The 21,513-nt window shown below is 38.9% G+C and overlaps 1 long non-coding RNA gene across 1 annotated transcript in view; it reads right to left on the bottom strand.

Moving 5' to 3' along the window:
• Positions 1-3,909: 3,909 nt before the first annotated feature.
• Positions 3,910-21,513, bottom strand: part of LOC107556873 (uncharacterized) — a 65,714-nt gene continuing 48,110 nt past the window's right edge. The window contains exons 2-3 of the long non-coding RNA XR_001605325.1: positions 16,641-16,736; positions 3,910-4,910 (exon numbers count right to left, since the gene is read on the bottom strand). This is a non-coding gene — a long non-coding RNA (uncharacterized lncRNA). The remainder of the gene's footprint in view (positions 4,911-16,640; positions 16,737-21,513) is intronic.

Below are 21,513 nucleotides of genomic sequence, written 5' to 3'. Positions count from 1 at the left end.
CTGTTGCTGTGTTTTCTTTCCACTGTAGGGTTATATAATGTGAGTGAGGGCCTCTGGGTTTGGCTGAGGTCCAGTCCCACACAGGCCTCTCTGTGCTGCTTTTTCCTGGATCCCTCCAGCTGCCTTTATCACCCCAGCACCTGACTCCGTCACATGCCTCTCTGTTCCTAATGAGGGCTTTTTGGGCAAGAATTGTGCAGCTTTCTTGTTTTTACTTTTTAAAAAGTCTCTCGTTCTCTCTTTCCAACTGCCCCCAAGCCATTTGTTATCCTTGTTTTGGCTGCAGAACAGGGCAAGTCCAGCTGACACACACCTGCTTAGTGGCTGTGAACAGGGCAGCTTTAGAAACAGCGAAACAACGTCTTTCTAAGTGGGCCAAATCTCTTTCCCAGTAGAAACAGAGGACTTTTTGATGCATAAGGAACAGCAGCTTTTTATCAGCTGAGCTCCATTTATCAGTCCAACTGCCATAAGCCCCAGTAAAGAGTGTTTATCAGATTGCTGACAGCCTGTGTAAAAATTCAAATCTGAAATGTGTTACTCCCCAGTTTTGCAAATCCTTGATTCCGTTCCGTTCATCATGGCCTAAAACACTTAATGTAAAACCCAAGCATGTGGAACGAATTGGCAAAGTACATTAATTTGGCTCAGTCCCAGATGATAATAGGAAGCTACACCAATTTTATCCAGTGTGCTAATTAAAATGTGACTCGCACCAAGTGTTAAAATCTCTGAGGGAATCATTAGAATGGGGCTGAAATTAAACCAAAAACCTGTCCTTCTATCCATCAACATAGCACACAACCAACTTTTTTTCCCACAAGGCATCACTGAAAATGACCGTGAGGTTCAGTTTACCAATCTAAAGCTAAAATAGCTCACATCTCTGAAAACATCAAAGCAATTTTTCAAATAGGTGCTATCTTTATAAATAAACCTCCTCTGCCATGAGAAATGCTACAAGCGGATTATAATGTATAGATTATTATATAAAAACCTTTGCTTAAAAATAAATTGAGAGAGAAATCGACATTTCTAGGTATTTAAAACAATACAAAGAGAACTGGTTAAGTGCTCAAACACATCCCAAATGCTTTTATGTACAAAAATGTCTGTACATTTAATGACTTAAATATAAAGGAAAAAACACTGACAAAAATTCATTATTTTACCTGTGTGTGAGAATTTTGAAAGGTATTTTTAGTTGTCCAGAGAGACTATTGATGGTACACACATCAGAGAAGTATCAAACGCATTCATGCAGAAAAATGCTTGGTGGCAGACTCGAGCAGCGCTGAGACATTACAAGTGACTTTGATGACGTTAATACTCCATATCGCACTACAGTGGCACAGATACACTGACAGCCCAGCTATTTTAGGCAACACAAATAAAGAGCAGGTCAACTGCGGGTGTGTGGAGGGAACTGTCAGCTCGGAAAGACAATTGGGCTTGATGGAAGAGCTGGTCCCAGCTGGGTGTAGGAATACCGGGGAGATGGAGAGATAGGAAGAGATGGTGAGACTGGTAAGAGAAAAGAAAATGGAGATGGGGGAGGGGTCAGGGACAGGATCAGCAGGAAACAGCTGAGGCAGAAGGTACGGTGATCCATCACATCCTGACTAACTGGCTCAGGTGCTCCACATCCTCCCAGACATGTTAGATAAATGATGGGCTGAAGGGGCTTAGAAACTGGAGTTTTACGTCCCAGTGGATTCATACCACCTAGTGACCAGTCATTTTTTTGAATTTTCAGTTTTTTGGGGGCAACTGGGGAAATTTAAAGGGGGAACTATGTCGATGTGAAAGCGCTGGCTACTGCATTTTTATTTCGCTGATCTGCAAACAAATCTGAGGGCTAGAAGGGAGAAAATGACCTTGAGAACCTTGAACCAGTTTGCGTGCTTAAAGCAGGGCTAATAAATCCTTGCTGTTCTCATGGGGATGTAAGAGCCCATCTGACAACAGTCACCTCCTTGTGTCCTCTCCATAAGACCTTTTTTTTCTCTTTTCTGAAACACACAGCATTGGTTTTGAGGGTTTACACCGGTATCGATCCGTTTTCATCTTCCTCAGAGTCACTGCTGAATATAAACGACTGCATGACCTCTATGTTTAATGCATCTGTATTCTTTCAGCAAGCCTCAGGAGCAATTCACTCTACAGAAGAAAAAAGGCGAGCTTTCATTCTTCTTGAACATCACAGCATCCTACAGGGTGTTGGGGGTTTTATTAGGTACTGCACTCTTGTGTTGAAGATGATACAAAAATCAACCTGTGGTCAATGATCAAACATTAGCCTGAAGCTGGTATTGATCTCATTCAGGATCCTGGTGCTGCCTGGAGAGTCTTGTGATTCGTGAAACAGCTTGAAGGAAAATCCCAATCAGAAAGCCATTAACCTACCATGTACTTTATATGGAATCTATATTTAAATCTATACTCTGTGATCTACAAGTATTGAATGGCAATATGGCAAACAAAGGGATCAGATTAATCAGTTTTTAAATTCAAAACGTTTATTCTTCCTCCAAATTCACCTCCACACAACGTGCTTTTAATCAATTGTCAGACACTTTTATCAAAAGCATACAGCGAATCCAAGGTATTAATTTTATCAGTATCTGAATAGTATGTGATCTGAACCCAGCTTTATATATATATATATATATATATATATAATAAACAATGAAATAAAATTACAAAGTATTCCATTATCTCATTGTTTTATATTTATTATATATTTTGTTCTGTTTTAAATATTTTATTTCTTATAGAAATCTGAATATTTCACATATTACATATTAGTTTAAAATATTTTAGTATTAAAACAGTAACACACATTATTAAAGTATATTAAAATAATTTATAATATATACTCAATATTTCAGAATTACATCCTAAAAATAAAAAATAAAACAAAAGATTGAAATAAAACAAATGCACTTAAAATACATTTAGAAATGTAACAATATAATATAAATTCTACTCTGAATATACACTTCTTTCAAGTATAGAAAATTACTTTGAGTGAGAAAAACATTTATCTTCAATGCTCTTTGAAGACTGTTTATCCAAGCCTCAATCAGAAGAGTTTTCATTCAGTTTCTCTGAATGCCGTCAGACATCACTGAGCGAGGGGAGGAGGACAGTGATTGGTGCTGAGTCAGCACGAGCCGTCTGGTCACCCCAGAGAGTCAGTGTGCCTCAGACTGTCAGCACATTCTCACTGTCTCCACTCCACTACAGGTCTGTGAACAGAGAGAGATGTAAAAGCATCCCTCTGCGGCTATAACTTCAGTGACAAGTGCTTTAACAGGGGTTGAGGTGCTACGGTGTGACCATGTGAACTTTACAGGCTGCTGAAGTCCAAACAAGCACGCTAATGTAACACAACACTAGGCAAACAGCTATTGTAAATCATGAGGTCATTACATGCTCATCATTGGAGCTAATTCTGTAGTGATTTAGCCTTTACAGCCACATTCATCATTCTCTTGCAAATTATATACAAGTGACAGGTGCTTCATTCCTGACCCGACTCAACCTCAGTTTGGGGCAGCCAGGGTCAGAATAATCATGATTACTCCAAGATTGTTCAAGATTGACCCGCGCGACGGCTGTTGAGTCAGCACACTGGCACACATTAAGGATTAATTTCATGAGGGCTTATTAAAGCATTCGGGCCAAAGGGCCATAGCGATGAGGGAGTGCCTTCGAAAGGTCAAGATGACGTTCCTCCCATCCTTTTCATTCAGTGGACCAACATTTAGCAGGTCATCAGTCTGCATGTCAGATATAGAGCCCATTCTGATGTACCCACCAACTAATCAGATTTTCTGCTCGATTCTAATGTCTTTTCAATCAATCCGTGGTCTCTTTCTTCTCACATTATAACAAATAATTGTTAATTTTTAATATATTGTAAAATGGAATTTATTCCTTTGTGATGGCAGTGTTGAATTTTCTGCAGGCATTACTCCAATATTAAGCGTCACATGATCCTTCAGAAATAATTGATTAATGTTGAAAACAGCATTTTTTTTTTAAATAATAGCTGCTAAACTGTATTATTATTTCCTTGTTATACTCCGTCAATCACATGCTCTCTTCTCAGATAAAAACATAACAAAAAACAATATTTCATGTCCATTTATGTATTTATTTGACAAGTATCAGGGTAATAGTCAGACGATCAATGTAACAAAAAACAAATAAACCCCTTCAGGGGCTCAACCTGATCACCCTGTCAAGGTTTATTCAGTGATGACTAACTGACTATACATTACCTCTTACATATTTCATTAAAACAAAGTAATAGTCTTGGCGTTGGGATTATCTGTAATTTTACACACCCCCCCCCCCCCCCCCCCCCCCGTAGAGCGTAACATGAAAACTGAGCCGAGCGGTAGACGAGAACCTAGAGGTCAGGACTGTAATCATCTGACCTGATCAATAATTAACCAAGGTCACCTTTAATGACGGCGAAGCAATGTGGCATAAATTATTCATACAAATCGCTGTATGAAACAACAGTGGTGGAGAGACTGTGAAAGTGAGCCTAAGATGATGGATAAACAGAAAGACCAAAAGTAATTGAGAACCAGTAAACAGATCTCTCTCAAGAGACATCATTCATATACTCTTGTTGGTCACATCAAAGGAATGTTGTGTACACATGAAAACCTGAACAGATTTGGTCTGTGATGCAGCAAATTCCTCTGAAGTTCCCATTCGATGAATCACCACAGAGCTGGAACCGGTAACTGCAGTTCACTCAAATGCCACAAGAGGTTCAAAGAGACATTCATCTTAGAGGAATCGAAGTGAGCCAATCTCCACAGGAAGGTGTGCCGTGAGAGAGGACGGAGTGTAAATGCCGGCAGTTGAGTGCAGCAGGACCTCTCGCGCTGGAAGGCAAAAGAGAGAGAGTTTGAGCTAAACTGTACTCTTTGTTCATATCCCACGTGGCAGAAGGGGATTTCCTTGCTCTCCCTCACTCTGATGCACTTTCACTACACTAAACACACGGTGAACAGATAAATGATGCAATGTCAAGCAATCCAGAAGAATCAAGGTGCCAGAAAAAAAGTACATAGTCATGACTCTGCCGGCACCTTGCTAACCCTGTGATGAACCCTCATTCAGCCAAATCTTGGATTATGGATTGCAAACATTTCGCAATGTATTGCTTCAGTAATATGATAAGTGGGTTTTTGTGCAAAGACATCAAGTTTTGTGCATTTTCCTGCAATGCAATGCCAATCACATTTCACATCTTGTGCTAATTGTTTTTCTATTGCATTACTGTATATACAATGATGCTCAAAAGTTTGGGGTCAATAAGATTTTGAGAAATAAGTCTCTTATGTTCAACAAGCCTGCATTTATTTGAACAAAAATATAGCAAAGAACATTTTAAAATGTAATTTATTGCTGTGATGGTATAGCTGAATTTTCAGCATCGTTACGGCAATCTTCCATGTCACATGATCCTTCAGAAATCATTCTGACAAATAACGCATACAAAAACTTCAGTAATGGCCATCAACTGACTTACTACACTCCAATAAATGTGCTTGGTGTACTGTTCTCTAACTAAGCCTTTAGTGGGAACAAGTTGCAGAACTATATTTCACCATCTATTTGATAACATTCTGCAGAGGCTGATCTAGAGGGGCGATTTCAGAACACTTCAGGGACAGGAAGAGCTGAACAGAAGCTATAAATGCTTAAAGTCCCCCTGTAATATATTACAAATATTTTATCCCTTAAAGGGGTCATATGATGCTGCTAAAAAGAATATTATTTTGTGTATTTGGTGTAATGAAATGTGTTTATGCAGTTTAAAGTAAAAAAAAAACACATTATTTTCCACATACTGTACATTATTGTTTCTCCTCTATGCCCTGCCTTTTTGAAACGCGTCGATTTTTACAAAACTAATCGGTCTGAAAAAGCGGTGTGCTGTGATTGGCCAGCTATCCAGTGCATTGTGATTGGCCGAATACCTCAAGCGTGTGAGGAAATGTTACTCCCCTACCATACTGTGATGATGCCCTGTCTGGCCGGAGCTAGGAGACAAAAACATTAAAACCCATTACAAATGAGGCATTTGTTGCATCCAGTGGGGACATAATTACTGATTATAATGACTTATACTGTCTTTTTACGCGTTGCGTTGCATTGCATCGTGCCGCGTAAACATAAAACCATGTCTGCATTTGTGATCAGAGAAATTACAAACAACAAGTGCTACTCCACACTGTCCAAAACTCACGTTTGAATCATCAGTGGCAAATGATAAAAGAAAACGTACTTGCGTGAGTCAGAACTCCCGGCATTTTAGTCTAACGTTACTCTCCCAGGATCAGTAAACAGTCCTCCATAAAATGTGCCGGCGATCTACAGCACTAAGTTGATGTATTCCCTCAGTGACCAGCACAGATCAGCTCTAGGCATGACGAAGCGGATATCGTCCTCTTTTTGTTTGGCCTTCCAAAAGAGGACACAACTAGAAATCAGTGGTTAAGTTGTATTTACAACACTGTTCCAGAACAGTTCAAACCAAATATGTGTGTGTGTGCAATGCATGTTACGGAGGACGAGGACTTTCCCAGGTTCCCTGACAAATAATGCTGACTCACATTCTGTAAGTACGTTTTCATATTTAAAGGATTTGCTACTGATGATTCAAATGTGAGTTTTGAGCAGTGTAGAGTAGCGCTTGTTGTTTGTCGTTTCTCCGATCACAAATGCAGACATGGTTTTATGTTTACGCGGCTCGATACGCAACGTAACATGTAAAAAGACAGTATAAATCATTATAATCTGTAATTATGTCCCCACTGGATGCTACAAATGCCTCTTTTGTAATGGGTTTTATTGGTTTTGTCTCGTCACACCGGGACACTGCATCACAGTATGGTAAGGGGTGTAACATTTCTGTTACACGCTTGAGGTATTAGGCCAATCACAACGCACTGGATAACTGACCAATCAGAGCACACCTCGCTTTTCAGAACGATGAGCTTTGTAAAAATCGACACGTTTCAGAAAGGTGGGGCAATAATGTACAGTATGTGAAAAATTATGTTTTTTTAACCTTAAACCGCATAAACACTTCATTACATCAAATACACAAAATAATGTTCTTTTTTAGCAATGTCATATGACCACTTTAAGCAAACTGAGACTTGTTATAGCACTTGCATAGCATTGCTCTTTTGTTGATTTTGATTGCTTCCATTGTCCTCATCAACTGTCAACTTGAGATTTTAATCCATGGTAGAAGGAAGTAGTTTGCACAAAAGAGGTTTTTAAAGACACTCCTTTGTTGTTTCTTAAAGTCCCCCTGAAGTCAAATATTTTATCCCTTAAAACTTATCTTTGATAATCAAAATGACATATTTAAATGTTTTTTCTTGTGAAAATAATTTTATCATGCCTTAAAAAAGCTTGAATGTAACTCCACACCCTTGCCTCATTTACTATACCCGGAACTATGAATATGTAAATGAGTCCCGCCTCCACTCAGTCACACCAGCCAGCCTCCTGATCCACTGAACTGTAGTAACCGCAAAACAATGACTGATAAAACTATCTTTTTACTAGCGGACAACTACCGTGAATACTGTAACATTTGTTAAAGTTACTTACTTGACGATGTTGTCTCCTAACATGCCTTGAAGACCCGCATGCAGCCGTTTGTGATTGTTAATTCACGCCCGCGAGCATACATACCCGCGTGAAGTGCAAACGCAGCTGCGGGAGAGGTGCATCTGACTCCGGGCTACTTTTACACTGTTGCCACGGGTTATAATGCAAGTTAGCGGTTCTAAATTCACATTAAACCACAGCTTTTTTGCTCTGATTCATTTTTGGTTTTGTGCTGGTATTGGTATATTTTGCATGCTAGTGATAGGAATTGATCCCTTGACGTGATTGGTTATTGGTTTGTGACGTAGCAAACCGAGGTCTGTTTCAAACCATATTTCTGGGTCAGCCTTTGGGAAACTACAGTTTTAAGGAGAAAATACTCAGCAATGGTGTTGATTAATATATTGGCACATGGTTTGTCTAAAAGCATATTAAAAACACCACATAGACAAATAAACAACATAAAAAACTTGATTTTCACTACAGGGGGACTTTAAGTGACAATCCATCTTTCTAATTACACTTCATTCAATGCATCAACATTCCTTTCAGGACCCTCATTTGTCCATTACTCTGAGCCATCAGCACAGCTGGTCTTACAGGTGGCAGCAGTATGTTGTGACATTACATCAGACTGTCTCCAGAAATACATTGCCACATTGGCCTTATGCAAAGACTGTACATCATTATTACTAAAAAGATCAGAATAAATGGCCATGAAAACCCTGATCATTCAGTTAATCACATTGATCTTAAACCGCAAACTTACGCATTCACCTGCTCTAATAGTGCCCAACTTGATCCCAAGTTTCAAATGACTGTCACTTTCCTTTGAAATTGTGACCAAATATTTGCTGACATTGAGGGAGCGTGTGTCCTTTTCAGAGTGTTTGTTTGCTAGTTTCCACTAAACTGGCCTTCTTCAGAGAGCTGGTACACGTGTGCCTGGCCTGCTGCCCTTAGATAAAGAACACAGAGTGTTAGTGAGGGGGAAGGGAAATCAAAGCAAAAAGAGATAAGAAAAAGAAATTGCCTTGAAAATTAGAGGATGTGGGGGTCAAATGAGTTCAGTAGCAAGATATAGACTGTATAGAATTATGAAATGTTTACATAACAGCTAGTCTTTTTGCATAATGTGCATGTCACAAAACAAACACGCACAGGCTGCCTGTGCCGGTTGAATCCGGGAGCCCATTGAAGGATGTCTAACCAGTAATATTGCATTTAATGGTGAAATACAGTACGAGTTGTGAGAAAATTGGCTTTAAAGGGATAGTTCACCCAAAAATGAAAATTACCCCATAATTTACTCAACCTCAAGGCATTCTAGGTGTATATAACTTTCTTCTTTCAGATTAATACAATCGGAGTTATATTTAAAAATGGCCTGGCTCTTCCAAGCTTTATAATGGCAGTGAATGGGTGATAATCAATAGTCCAATAGAAGGCCAATAAACTGCATCCATCCATAATAAAAAAGAGAGTGGCATTCCAGCCAGATGACGTAGGATGTAGACGTAGTGTAATCTCCGGTGAGAATATGATAGTCTTGCGAGAACCAAGTTTTGTTTACAGCTAAGGAAAACCAGTTTCCTCTTGGCTTAAATCGAAATCTTCCAACATTTTTCTTTACAATTCCTCAGTTTGTACTAATTCGTGACCGGTGTTTTGTTTTGCTCTCTCCTCTCAGCTTCTGCGTTCGTCACTTCTCACCGGAGCTTACACTACAGATGAGTGTATTCATCTGAAAGAAGAAAGTCATATACACCTAGGATGTCTTGAGGGTGAGTAAATTATGGGTTAATTTTCATTTTTGGGTGAACTATCCATTTAAGAGTGAGCACAGAAAGCCATACCTCTGTGACAGGACCACCCAGAAGCAATGAAGTACAACATGTCCCACAATAGAGGTGAGAGAGCAATTTACAAAAGAATTCGGTCCAATTTGAATCCTCCAGCAGAGGGTCCAGATAACTGATACACAACCTCTTCACTGTAAAAGAGGAAACACATGACATTTAAACAAGAGGGTGGAAATATTTAGAGAACTGCTCTTCAAATGTCAACCTGGCTGGGCCGATCTGCATTTATTTCATCATTCACAATGCATGCCAGTTTGTTTACAGTTCATAAAGCTGCCTTGCTGTCCGAGTTTCATGGTTTCTGTTACAGAGGTGGTCACATGGTCATGGTGGCAGTCAGAGAAAGAGGATTATGAGAGAATCCACTGACGAAACGGTCTAGCCAGATTGGGCATGCCCTGTATTGACCCCCACCCCTCATAGTGTTATTAGAGAGCACTAGCAGCATCCTGCTCTCCCGTCATCCCCGGCACTCACATTAATCTAAACATCTCAATCCCCAAAACCAGATCTGAAGCAATTCCATTAACCTGGGCTTTATGGAGGATCCACAAGAAAATCCTCAGCCCAAGAGGATGGCTAGTCCCACTTAAACCATCTCACTATATATCTACAGTCACCTAATCATTAAAACATAAGGGCATTATCACAGATTTTTAAATGAATTCACAGATAAATATGCATGTTAATATTACAATACACCGAGTTAATCTGGGGTTAAACGGTGCATTCTGTGCTTAAACAAACCCTTCAAAACCCCCCATGAGATGGAGGGACACCTGTTATATAATAATATTAACCTGTTTATATATATATATATATATAAAATGCAAATTTTTTTTTTTCACAAAAATTAGTTATCCAAAAATACTTGGTTGACCCCTTTTTGAAGACTCCTGAAGACTTAAACCTTTACCACCATTAGACCAATTTAACACCAATTCACAAGCATGCAATCTTCTTTTGTGAGCAATATGTGGCACACACAGGTGCTCCTGATCCATTTAACATCTCTGGTGACATCAGCGCTATGATTTGAGTGCCGTTGATGGTGGTTTGCCTAATGGCTTCAGCGGGATGTTGCTCTCGAGTAAGTGCCTCATGTTCTCTACTTCATGCTGCCTAAACAAAGTTCAAGTTCAGTCCAGTCCGGTAATGCTGTCCGGCGTAGTGCTTTTATCGCAAAGGACGGCCTCTTCACCGTATTCTTCAGTGGCAGGGTGAGTGGCTGACACCCCAGCTGGATTCTAGAAAACAAGTAAACGTGTGTGTGTGTGTGAAAGAGAGAGAGAGAGAGAGAGAGAGAGAGAGACCTAAAAGTACAATGTGACCTTTAAACAGGATTGAGTAAAAATATAAAAAAGAAGCTGCCTAAACAAAGTTCAAGTTCAGTCCAGTCCGGTAATGCTGTCCGGCGTAGTGCTTTTATCGCAAAGGACGGCCTCTTCACCGTATTCTTCAGTGGCAGGGTGAGTGGCTGACACCCCAGCTGGATTCTAGAAAACAAGTAAACGTGTGTGTGTGTGAAAGAGAGAGAGAGAGAGAGAGAGAGACCTAAAAGTACAATGTGACCTTTAAACAGGATTGAGTAAAAATATTAAAAAAAAAACCTGTATTCCCTAATACAGAATCATGTAATTTAGGAATGATGGATGACCAGTTGCACTTTATGTGATTACTGTCAGACAGCAGAACAAAACATTGAACAAACACAAAGACAGTGTTAAAGGAAGTGCATAAATATAATCCAAATTTGGGTAAAGGCCAGCGTAAATGAGTTTCTAATCTATAATCTGGAACATCACATAAATCTCCAGTACATGATAAAGAGGAAATGCCTGGTAATATGGAAAAAGGACAGTGAAATGGAGATTTCTTCATTTGTGTAGCAGATCAGAGAAACTCAATCAAGAAGTTTGAGCCCACTGGCTTAAGGCCAAAGGTGGGAATTATCACAAGTATTAATATACGCTTTATTGAGACGCTCTCTGCTTGTTTAACCGCTTTACAAAAGGGCCAATCACAACTAACAGATATACAAAAAAAACTGAGAAAAACACTCACATCAGTCTCATTCATGAATACTACAAATCAGACCATTTAATGACATCATCCTGACCTTTGTGAACAAACAGCTTTGTACGTCAGGACAAACGCAACAAAGTCTCTGAACAGTTTAAATGTCTGGCTAAAGAAGAAAACCTGTACAGGCTGTACTATCGCATTTAAGGCAGACAGCGAGAAGTAGCAGAAAGTGAAGTGGAAACAGAAACAACTAAAGAGGAGAGAATAAACATTCTCCCAGAGTGAAGAGTGTGCTCCATATTTATGGTTTTTCCTAAAATGATTTTTCCTAGAACTTCACTCTGTCATTTGACAGAATATACAGAAAGTCCAATCGACCACAGCGTCTGGTTAGCACAGTCTGTATTGAAAAAGACAGTCAAGAGATGTTCTCTTGCAGTAACTGATCCTGATCATCTGTTTATTTTCATTTCGGCCTTGAGACATTACTCCATGTTTGTGTGCTAATCACAGCGCTGACCTGAAATGCTCCAGGACCACAGAATATTTTGTAGTACATTACGGCACAGCTGTAGCGCAGACGCTGTTGCTCAAGTTCCACAGTAAGCAAGAGATTTCCCTACAGAAGACGTCAACTTCTCTGCTTCAGGCTCGTGCTCTCAGTCGAATTATGTCAGAGAGGGGGATTGACATGGATTCAGCAGCTTAAAAATGTAGCCTATGTAGTTATGGATCACTACAACTCAGACACCACAGTAATTTATCTTTATTATTGAACTAAGGCCAAATCAACTAAAGATTTTGAGCTGGAAAATATATCAGGCTGCATGAAAATCCCTTAAATGTTCATGGTGTGCAATAGATTGTCTTACATCATTAAAATTCACAATTCACAACCACACACAGCATTGTTACCGCTTCCATAACTGGATTTTTGGTTGTTCCCATAACAACAATCCACAATGGGGGGAGAACCGTGACAGGAACGAGTTAGTGAGGGAGGTGCGATCCAACATTTTTTTTCTTTCTACTCCCTTTCTCTCCCACCACGTGCTTCTCTTTCTTTTACTAATTTTTTCCCCCTGCCTTTTAGTTTTTCCGAAGTCTGTATGTGCTGACATGCACTTCATTATCTTAACTATTTTGTAGCTTACGTCCTTTTTTTTTAACATTCTTTCAGACAAGCAAGGTCATTGCAATTGTCAAGGAAAGTACTAGGCCTTCTCAGCATTCCAACTAAATGGCAATTTCATTTATCACGGATTACATAACCCTCTCTATCTCACAAATGGAGAGATACTGTTGGACCTAAGCAGCAGAAACCACAACAGTCAGAGAGCCGTGTCCGTCGCGACTCGCGAGAGTGATTTCCCACAGCAAGTAAACAACAACAAAGGTCTGACCACATCCAAACCCCCGGCACCCAAACACATCCTCCTATCAAAATATTGACTTCCTCTCCCAGTTGTTTTCAATGGACACTGTGAGAGAAGAGGTGGTTTCCACTAAAGGAGGACTCCATGTTTAGTCTTCTTAAGCAAGCATGTGTCAACTATGGAGAAAGAGAACAGGTAGGCTCCATGTGAGAAAACCTCAAAGACGGCACATTACAGTCACAGTTGTTGTGAAAGTGGTCACATTTAGCAAATTAATGGGAAAGTTTCCACAAATGTGAAAACAGTGCAGACATTTACTCACCCTCATGTTGTTCTAACCCCTGTAGTTTCTTTATTCTGTGAAAATTTTGATTTAGTTTATGTTTGGCCATGTCAAAGCTGCTTTTTTCCATACAAGGGGAAGGTGATTTATATTTCCATGTTAAGAAAAAAAGACTATTTCTACGACTTGTATCATGTATTCTATGTAATATATTAAGTGTTCTGAAGCCATAAGTCAGTTTTTTGTTGGAAACAAACTAAAATTTAAGTAGTGTTTTTCACTCTAATATAGGTTTTAAATCTCAATATCGGTCAGGTTTTTTTAAAATGCCATCTTAAGGTGGCATTGTTTTCACTAAACAAACTGAATTTGATTGGACAGCTATGGTGGAGAGTTAGGGTTAAATTTATCAGTGACACGACTTAAATTTTGGGCCTTTTTTTGCATACAAAGCTACTGTGGGTCTATAGAAAATTTGAAATATAATGTTGTATGGATTACTTTTATGATTCTTCAGTGGTGCTATTTAGGATTTTTTGGAACTTGGCAGTATAAAGGCCCATTCACACCAAGAATGATAACTATGAAGTTAACTAATGATAACTAGTGTCTGCACCAATGCACAACAACATTCTGTTTATTAAAAACATGTACTGAGTTTATATAATCTGCGGCTTTCATACTTGAGCTGTTTAAAGTTGAGTGGATTCTGACTGGCTGTCAATGTTTGTATGGTTCAATATGTTTATGTCTATAGAAAATTTGAAATATAATGTTGTATGGATTACTTTTATGATTCTTCAGTGGTGCTATTTAGGACTTTTTGGAACTTGGCAGTATAAAGGCCCATTCACACCAAGAATGATAACTATGAAGTTAACTAATGATAACTAGTGTCTGCACCAATGCACAACAACATTCTGTTTATTAAAAACATGCACTGAGTTTATATAATCTGCGGCTTTCATACTTGAGCTGTTTAAAGTTGAGTGGATTCTGACTGGCTGTCAATGTTTGTATGGTTCAATATGTTTAATCGTATATGGTATCATTATAGTTGTGGTGTGGACTAATCTCCAAGCCTATCTGCATAGGATTAGAACGACTAATACAATTTAACAGTTACAGTTATCATTCTTAGTGTAAATTATTGTTCTTGATGTGAATGGGCCCTTAATCCCTATGTAAAAAATAAAAGCAGCTTGCATATTGGAAAATATAATACTGAGTCGAATAAAAAGCAACAGAGTAAAATGGAGATAAACAAAACTTTTCTTTGTCAAAAAAGGCTGTGGATCATGATAGATGAGCATTTCTCCCTTTTCTGTTAATTTTGATTTTTTTTTAATAAACTACTTAATTTACTTAGTACGATATACACAGTTTCTGAAATTAAGGTTGACTCTGAAAGTTTCCATTCAGTGTCCAGTTTGTTCCAACCCTGATTTTTAATACTGTATGCTGGACCCCAATAGCCCTGCACTGCTAATGCTGTGTTTAATCTTAAAAAGGAATGTGACCTTGTCTTTTGTCCATGGCTTGCACAGAGGACAAGTCCACTTAGCTCAATTTGGCCTTCCCTGTCATTTATGGAGCAGATGCACTGTAACAAAACTGGCAGGAAATCAGAATGACTGATAATGACCCCGTCAGGTCAAATGACCATTTACTACAGTGATTATATGGGTATAGAAGTAAAAAACGTAAAAGATCCCGATGCCAAAATAATCTCACTAGGTACACAAAGCAATGTTCAAGGACACTTAAATAATTTATACCTTTAAAATACTGACAGTGTCCCATCCCTTTAATATTTCAGTACGATGAAGCATGAGGATCAGTCCTGTTCAACAAAGACACCATCTATATACCCAACTCTCAAAAACAACACCAATCTAAGCCTCGACAAAACAGGGACTTTCAGTTATTTCTTAACATCAGCCGTTATTTCCCAACAGATTCCTGCTTGAACTGAGCGATAAAGGGAGTATTTGCTGGTATCTGGGTTTGTCTGTGCAGGAGGAGCACTGAGATTGGCTTCTCAGGAAAGAGCCATGGCTGTTACCCAGCAGCTCAGTCTGACTGAGATTACAACAGACCTGTCAGCACAGAAAAGAGAAGTGCTTTCTGTTGGCGAGATAACTCCAACATCGATCTGTACAAAACTCTTCTGTCTCACCTATCTCTGCCGCTCATTACTGTTCACATCTGGGTGTGAAGCACTTCCTGTTTTTGTCTCCCAAATAAGCACAGGCCATCCACCTCTCTGTTCTGTCTGATAGACACTACACACAAACACACTAGGCACGGGTCAGATGGGTCAAATGACCCCACACAAAGACTCACCCCCCTTCTTTACTGTTGCTAAGTCCGACAAACCATGGCGCTCTAATGCCACACATCATGTTCTCACGCAATGAAAAAATACATTGCGGAGCAAATACGACACTGACAACGCGCCGACAGACAAGACGCTAATCTACTCTCCTCTCTGGTTTGTATGTCGGACAAAACAGCAAATTCTGAGTTATGATTGGTCAGATTGCCTGTCAATCAAACTCCATGTTAAGGGTCAATTAATCAATTACTGAGGTCTATAAGTAACTTTTTCCCCCTAACTAAATAAAAGCAAATATTCAGAAAATAAATAAATACACTAAAAATAGACTAAAAACGGCATTACAGTTCCAAACTACACATTTTTTAAAAGGCTATATGTTTCTATAGTTGTATGTCTTTATCTGTTGCATTGCATCTTACATGGGTTTTCTGCATCTCACGCCATGTGCATTAATTTTAAATTGACCTGTCGTTATAAAATGCACAGTTAAAAAGTAACTAAAATAACAAAATAAAAAAGCAAGACCCCTGAATTGTTACATTCTGTTTTTCAACAACATGCATCCTGTGTGAACACACCCTAAGAAATGTGTCTGATCGGCGTTTGGTGGATATGACCCTAAGTCTAATTATATAGGGCTTTTTATAAAAGACCAACTAGTTGACTAGTTGTTCAGACAACCTACTAACTAGTCGATAATGAAATTCTATGTATGATGCTTTCAGCTTTATAAATAGCACTGCGTTAGAGCTCAAAAAGGAAACCCCTGGTCTTTCTTGAGGTGTCAGAGGGGTTAATTCCTTATAAAAAGAGTGTGGCGGTAATTCTCAGAAGTGCTGAGGTTTTAGATGTGTGAAGGACAGCACAGGAAACGCTGGGTATTTTTGAAGAACTAGGCTCCAGCAAGTCCCCGTTCATCTGTTCTACCTACTACTTTCACTCTTTGTTTCTTGACTTTCTGCTGAGTGACCTGAGGTTTCTTGTAATTGAATGCCGAACAGAAGATCACATTCTATGATGAGATATCAATGTTTTCTCCAAGGGGACAGAAATAGTGTAGGTTCATGACAGCACCACTGTGTAGGGTGATTTACCTCAGACTGAAACTTAGGACAAAGAACAAGCTCCATTTTGAAGATAACTCTTAAAGGTGAAGGGACTGCTCACATCCTCAATATTTTTCTTTCATCCTACAAAGAAACAACAAAAAAGGATATTACTGTCATAAGCAGATTTCACTCAGTTGTTCTCACAGGGTTCTTGTACATGAACTAAAAACCTATCAAAAATGGTAAATATTTAAAAAGTTTTTTTTTTTATGAAGAACTTCAAGCTGGAAAGAAGATATGAACTCAATGATCTCACAGAGTCAGCGGATGTTGCATAGTGATCTCACACAGGAAATACAACCTGTCAACTACTACTACTAGCATAGTTTCTAACCAGCCATTTAAAGCCCCACAACAGTTTCATTTCATTTTCTTGTTTGTCATAATTTTTATACCAAAACCCTCCTGGTCACCAGCCCCTAATGCCAAGCAACCTGCCAAAGGTTTCTCAAGAATCAAGCATTATTAGTATGATTTAAAAAGGAAGAAAATAATAATTAAAAAGCTACACAATATGTTGTGCTGTTTTGCCACAATCATCTTAGTTGGTTTTTACTAGGGTACACTTTTCTAAATCTGCTTTGTGATCAGGTTTGCAGTATTTGAGTCTACTTTCACTCCAAAACAAGGCTATGGATACCTTTAAACCCCTGAACTAGAGGTCAAGTTAAAGGTTAAATTAACCTTGATAACAGAGATTATAATCAGCCTTTCATAGATGATAACCTCACTCATTAAACAAGAACAGTGGTGTGAAAAAGTGTTGGCCCCCTTCCTGATTTCTTTTTTTTTTTGCATGTTTGTCACACTTTAATGTTTCAGATCATCAAACAAATTTAAATATTAGTAAAAGATAACACAAGTGAACACAACATGCAGTTTTTAAATTAAGGTTTTTATTATTAAGGGAAAACAAAATCCAAAACTACATGGCCCTGTGTGAAAAAGTGTTTGCCCCCTAAACCTAATAACTGGTTGGGCCACCCTTAGCAGCAACAACTGCAATCAAGCGTTTGTGATAACTTGCAATGAGTCTGTTACAGCGCTGTGGAGGAATTTTGGTCCACTCATCTATGCAGAATTGTTGTAATTCAGCCACATTGGAGGGTTTTCGAGCATGAACCGCCTTTTTAAGGTCATGCCACAGCATCTCAATAGGATTCAGGACAGGACTTTGACTAGGCCACTCCAAAGTCTTCATTTTGTTTTTCTTCAGCCATTCAGAGGTGGACTTGCTGGTGTGTTTTGGATCATTGTCCTGCTGCAGAACCCAAGTTCGCTTCAGCTTGAGGTCACAAACAGATGGCCGGACATTCTCCTTCAGGATTTTTTGGTAAACAGCAGAATTCATGGTTCCATTTATCACAGCAAGTCTTCCAGGTCCCGAGACAGCAAAACAGCCCCAGACCATCACACTACCACCACCACCATATTTTACTGTTGGTATGATGTTCTTTTTCTGAAATGCAGTGTTACTTTTACGCCAGACGTAATGGGACACACACCTTCCAAAAAGTTTAACTTTTGTCTCGTCAGTCCACAGAGTATTTTCCCAAAAGTCTTGGGGATCATCAAGATGTTTTCTGGCAAAACTGAGATGAGCCTTTATGTTCTTTTTGCTCAGCAGCGGTTTTCGTCTTGGAACTCTGCCATGCAGACCATTTTTGCCCAGTCTCTTTCTTATGGTGGAGTCATGAACACTGACCTTAACTGAGGCAAGTGAGGCCTGCAGTTCTTTGGATGTTGTTGTGGGGTCTTTTGTGACCTCTTGGATGAGTCGTCGCTGTGCTCTTGGGGTAATTTTGGTCGACCGGCCACTCCTGGGAAGGTTCTCCACTGTTCCATGTTTTTGCCATTTGTGAATAATGGCTCTCACTGTGGTTCGCTGGAGTCCCAAAGCTTTAGAAATGGCTTTATAACCTTTTCCAGATTAATTTCTTTCTCATTTGTTTCTGAATTTCTTTGGATCTCGGCATGATGTCTAGCTTTTGAGGATCTTTTGGTCTACTTCACTTTGTCAGGAGAAATTGAACTCCAGTGTGATAAACCACGGTTTTAACAGGGGGGCAAACACTTCTTCACACAGGGCCATGTAATTTTGGACTTTGTTTTCCCTTAATAATAAAAACCTTCATTTCAAAACTGCATGTTGTGTTTACTTGTGTTATCTTTGACTAATATTTAAATTTGTTTGATGATCTGAAACATTAAAGTGTGACAACCATGCAAAAAAAATAAGAAATCAGGAAGGGGGTCAACACTTTTTCACACCACTGTATATGATAAACAAAGAAAAGCCACTACCGTTTATTCATTTATTGTAGTTTAGAAAGATAAGCAGTTTCTGAAAAATATGAACATGTATGCTAGCTTTCATCCCTTTCCCTGAGAAGTAAAACAAAGTCACTGTAAAGAAAAAAAAAACAGATGATTCTGGAAAACGATTAAGAAATAAAGAGATTAGAAAACAAATTATTTCACTGTGCTTCTACAAAGTGTCCAGTCACCAAATAAAACCGCTGTTTATATGTATGTGTATAACCACAAAGATCATAACAGATCACATTTGGGAAGATTGGAATAAGTCTATACCCAATTTGTGACTAGAAATCATAGTATATAGAAATAATAGTATATTCTGAGAAGTGCACGGCTTAAATCTGCACAGTCTAAAAGTCAAGAACAGGAAGGTACAAGAACAAGTCACCCATTATTGTATATATATTAATCCAACAAACCTTGTGATCTTTTCAAGAAACTTCCACCACAATATAAATGTCAGGCTTGCGTGATTTGTGCAAAGAAATCATCAAATGAAATATGAAATCTCTGCATGTTGCTTCACAGCAAGAGCAGAAGAGGATCCGACAGGGTAAAGAAACAGTGGACACTACCTCAGGTTTACAGAGTTGTTGTGTAACTATATGCGTGTACGTGCAATTCACTCAAATTAACTCACAAATAAACATACATGGAAAACACACAGGTAGCAGACTAGTGGGTCAGGCAAAAATAAACACTAAATCCTGTGAGAACCAGAAATCCAAACCAGACCATAATACTAGCAACCTTCTGGAAACCAGACGCACACAGCCAAACTACGCCTGGCACAGCCAACAGGACTGAATACTGCCAAAGAGGTCTGTCTCATGCCAGCACCAAAGCAGCTCTCACTTAGAGAGTGAGAATGGAATATGGGGCAGGCAAGGGTGTCAGCAGAGCAGGAAAGATCACAGGCACGTAGAAGAAACCCACTGCAGACTCACCTCAAGAGTGTGAAGAGAGAGAGGAACAGATGAGTCAGTATAAGAGAGGTGGTATTCAACGCTCTGCCACTCACTGGGCTTTTTCATGTGGGAGCAGACGAGAAATGGCCTCTAATAAAAGCAGAAATCAGAGTGGATTCCCCACCACTGAAGGTAAACAATGCACATAAAATAATTACACATATCCTTAAGAAAATTACTGGTGATTGCCCATGTAAAATTCACCATTATATAGAGCATACTTGTTGGTGGGGAGACATAAAATATTAAATAAAATATCAAATTTATTGAAAGAATGACAAAGAAAGAAAGTCCAATACAAGTGGCAAATAACTAATATAGCACCTAATTACTGGCTAAAGACAAAAATGGAATGAGATGTTTTGCCCTTTTTATCACAGCAAAAAATAAAACTAAAAAAAATAATAATAATAATGTTGCCGTCAAAATTAACGGGCACACAAAATATTTAACGCGATTAATGCAGGGGCGGAGCTAGGGTTGGCCACACGACTCACAACTGCTGCTTCTGTTTCTTTTTTCTTGACAAGAATTGCATTTATTTAGACGCAGAGCTATTTTACAACCACATCATACATGAGACTTTTCAGCCACTCACTCCAACTTCACCTCAGCACCAGGCGTGAGTCAAACAAACGTGGAAAAGGTACAGGTGATGAGGGAGCTTCAGTAGAATAACAGTGAACTGCGGTCAGATGAGATGTTGTCAGGCCATGTCAGTAAAAAGTTTCCTGTCCTGTCGGTTATTATACTGTGCTCATAGCACATGCTCTTCAATTGCACGCACAAATGTGGTGGCGCGCTGTAGCCTATATCATATAGGGATGTAACGGTATGAACATTTCATATCACGATTATAGTGACCAAAGTAATCACGGTTATCAATATTATCATGGTTTTGTTAAAATTTGACTAAAATGTTCAAAAATAACTAATACACACACTGAAAACATTTCAATAAGTTTTATATTTGAAAATCAACAAACAACAAACAATTAGCAGCTGTATGCACTTTTTTTAGTATAAACATTAAATTAACATTAACATGAAGCCCTAATAATAATAATAAATCACTTATATATATACAGTATATATATATATACAGTGGGGCAAAAAAGTATTTAGTCAGCCACCAGTTGTGCAAGTTCTCCCACTTAAAAAGATGAGAGAGGCCTGTAATTTTCATCATAGGTATACCTCAACTATGAGAGACAAAATGAGAAAAAAAAATCCAGAAAATCACATTGTAGGATTTTTAAAGAATTAATTGGTAAATTCCTCGGTAAAATAAGTATTTGGTCACATGCTTCAAAGCTACCACCATCATTCCAGTCCCGAAGAAGTCGTCTCCATCCTGCTTCAATGACTACCGTTCCAGTTGCACTTAGCCCCATCCTCATGAAGTGCTTTGAACGGCTAGTCATGCACCACATCAAGTCTGCCGTCCCCCCCTCCCTGGACCCCATCCAGTTTCCACTCACACACCTGGACAAAAAAGACTCATACGTCAGAATGCTGTTCATAGACTTCAGTTCAGCATTCAACACAATCATCCCTCAACAGCTCATTCA

This window comes from Sinocyclocheilus grahami, unplaced genomic scaffold (assembly GCF_001515645.1).
Source record: "Sinocyclocheilus grahami isolate Dianchi unplaced genomic scaffold, SAMN03320097.WGS_v1.1 scaffold21.1, whole genome shotgun sequence".
Taxonomy (NCBI): Eukaryota; Metazoa; Chordata; class Actinopteri; order Cypriniformes; family Cyprinidae; genus Sinocyclocheilus; species Sinocyclocheilus grahami.
The sequence above is the reverse complement of the archived record's forward strand: the minus strand, read 5'-3'. Positions and strand labels throughout refer to the sequence as shown.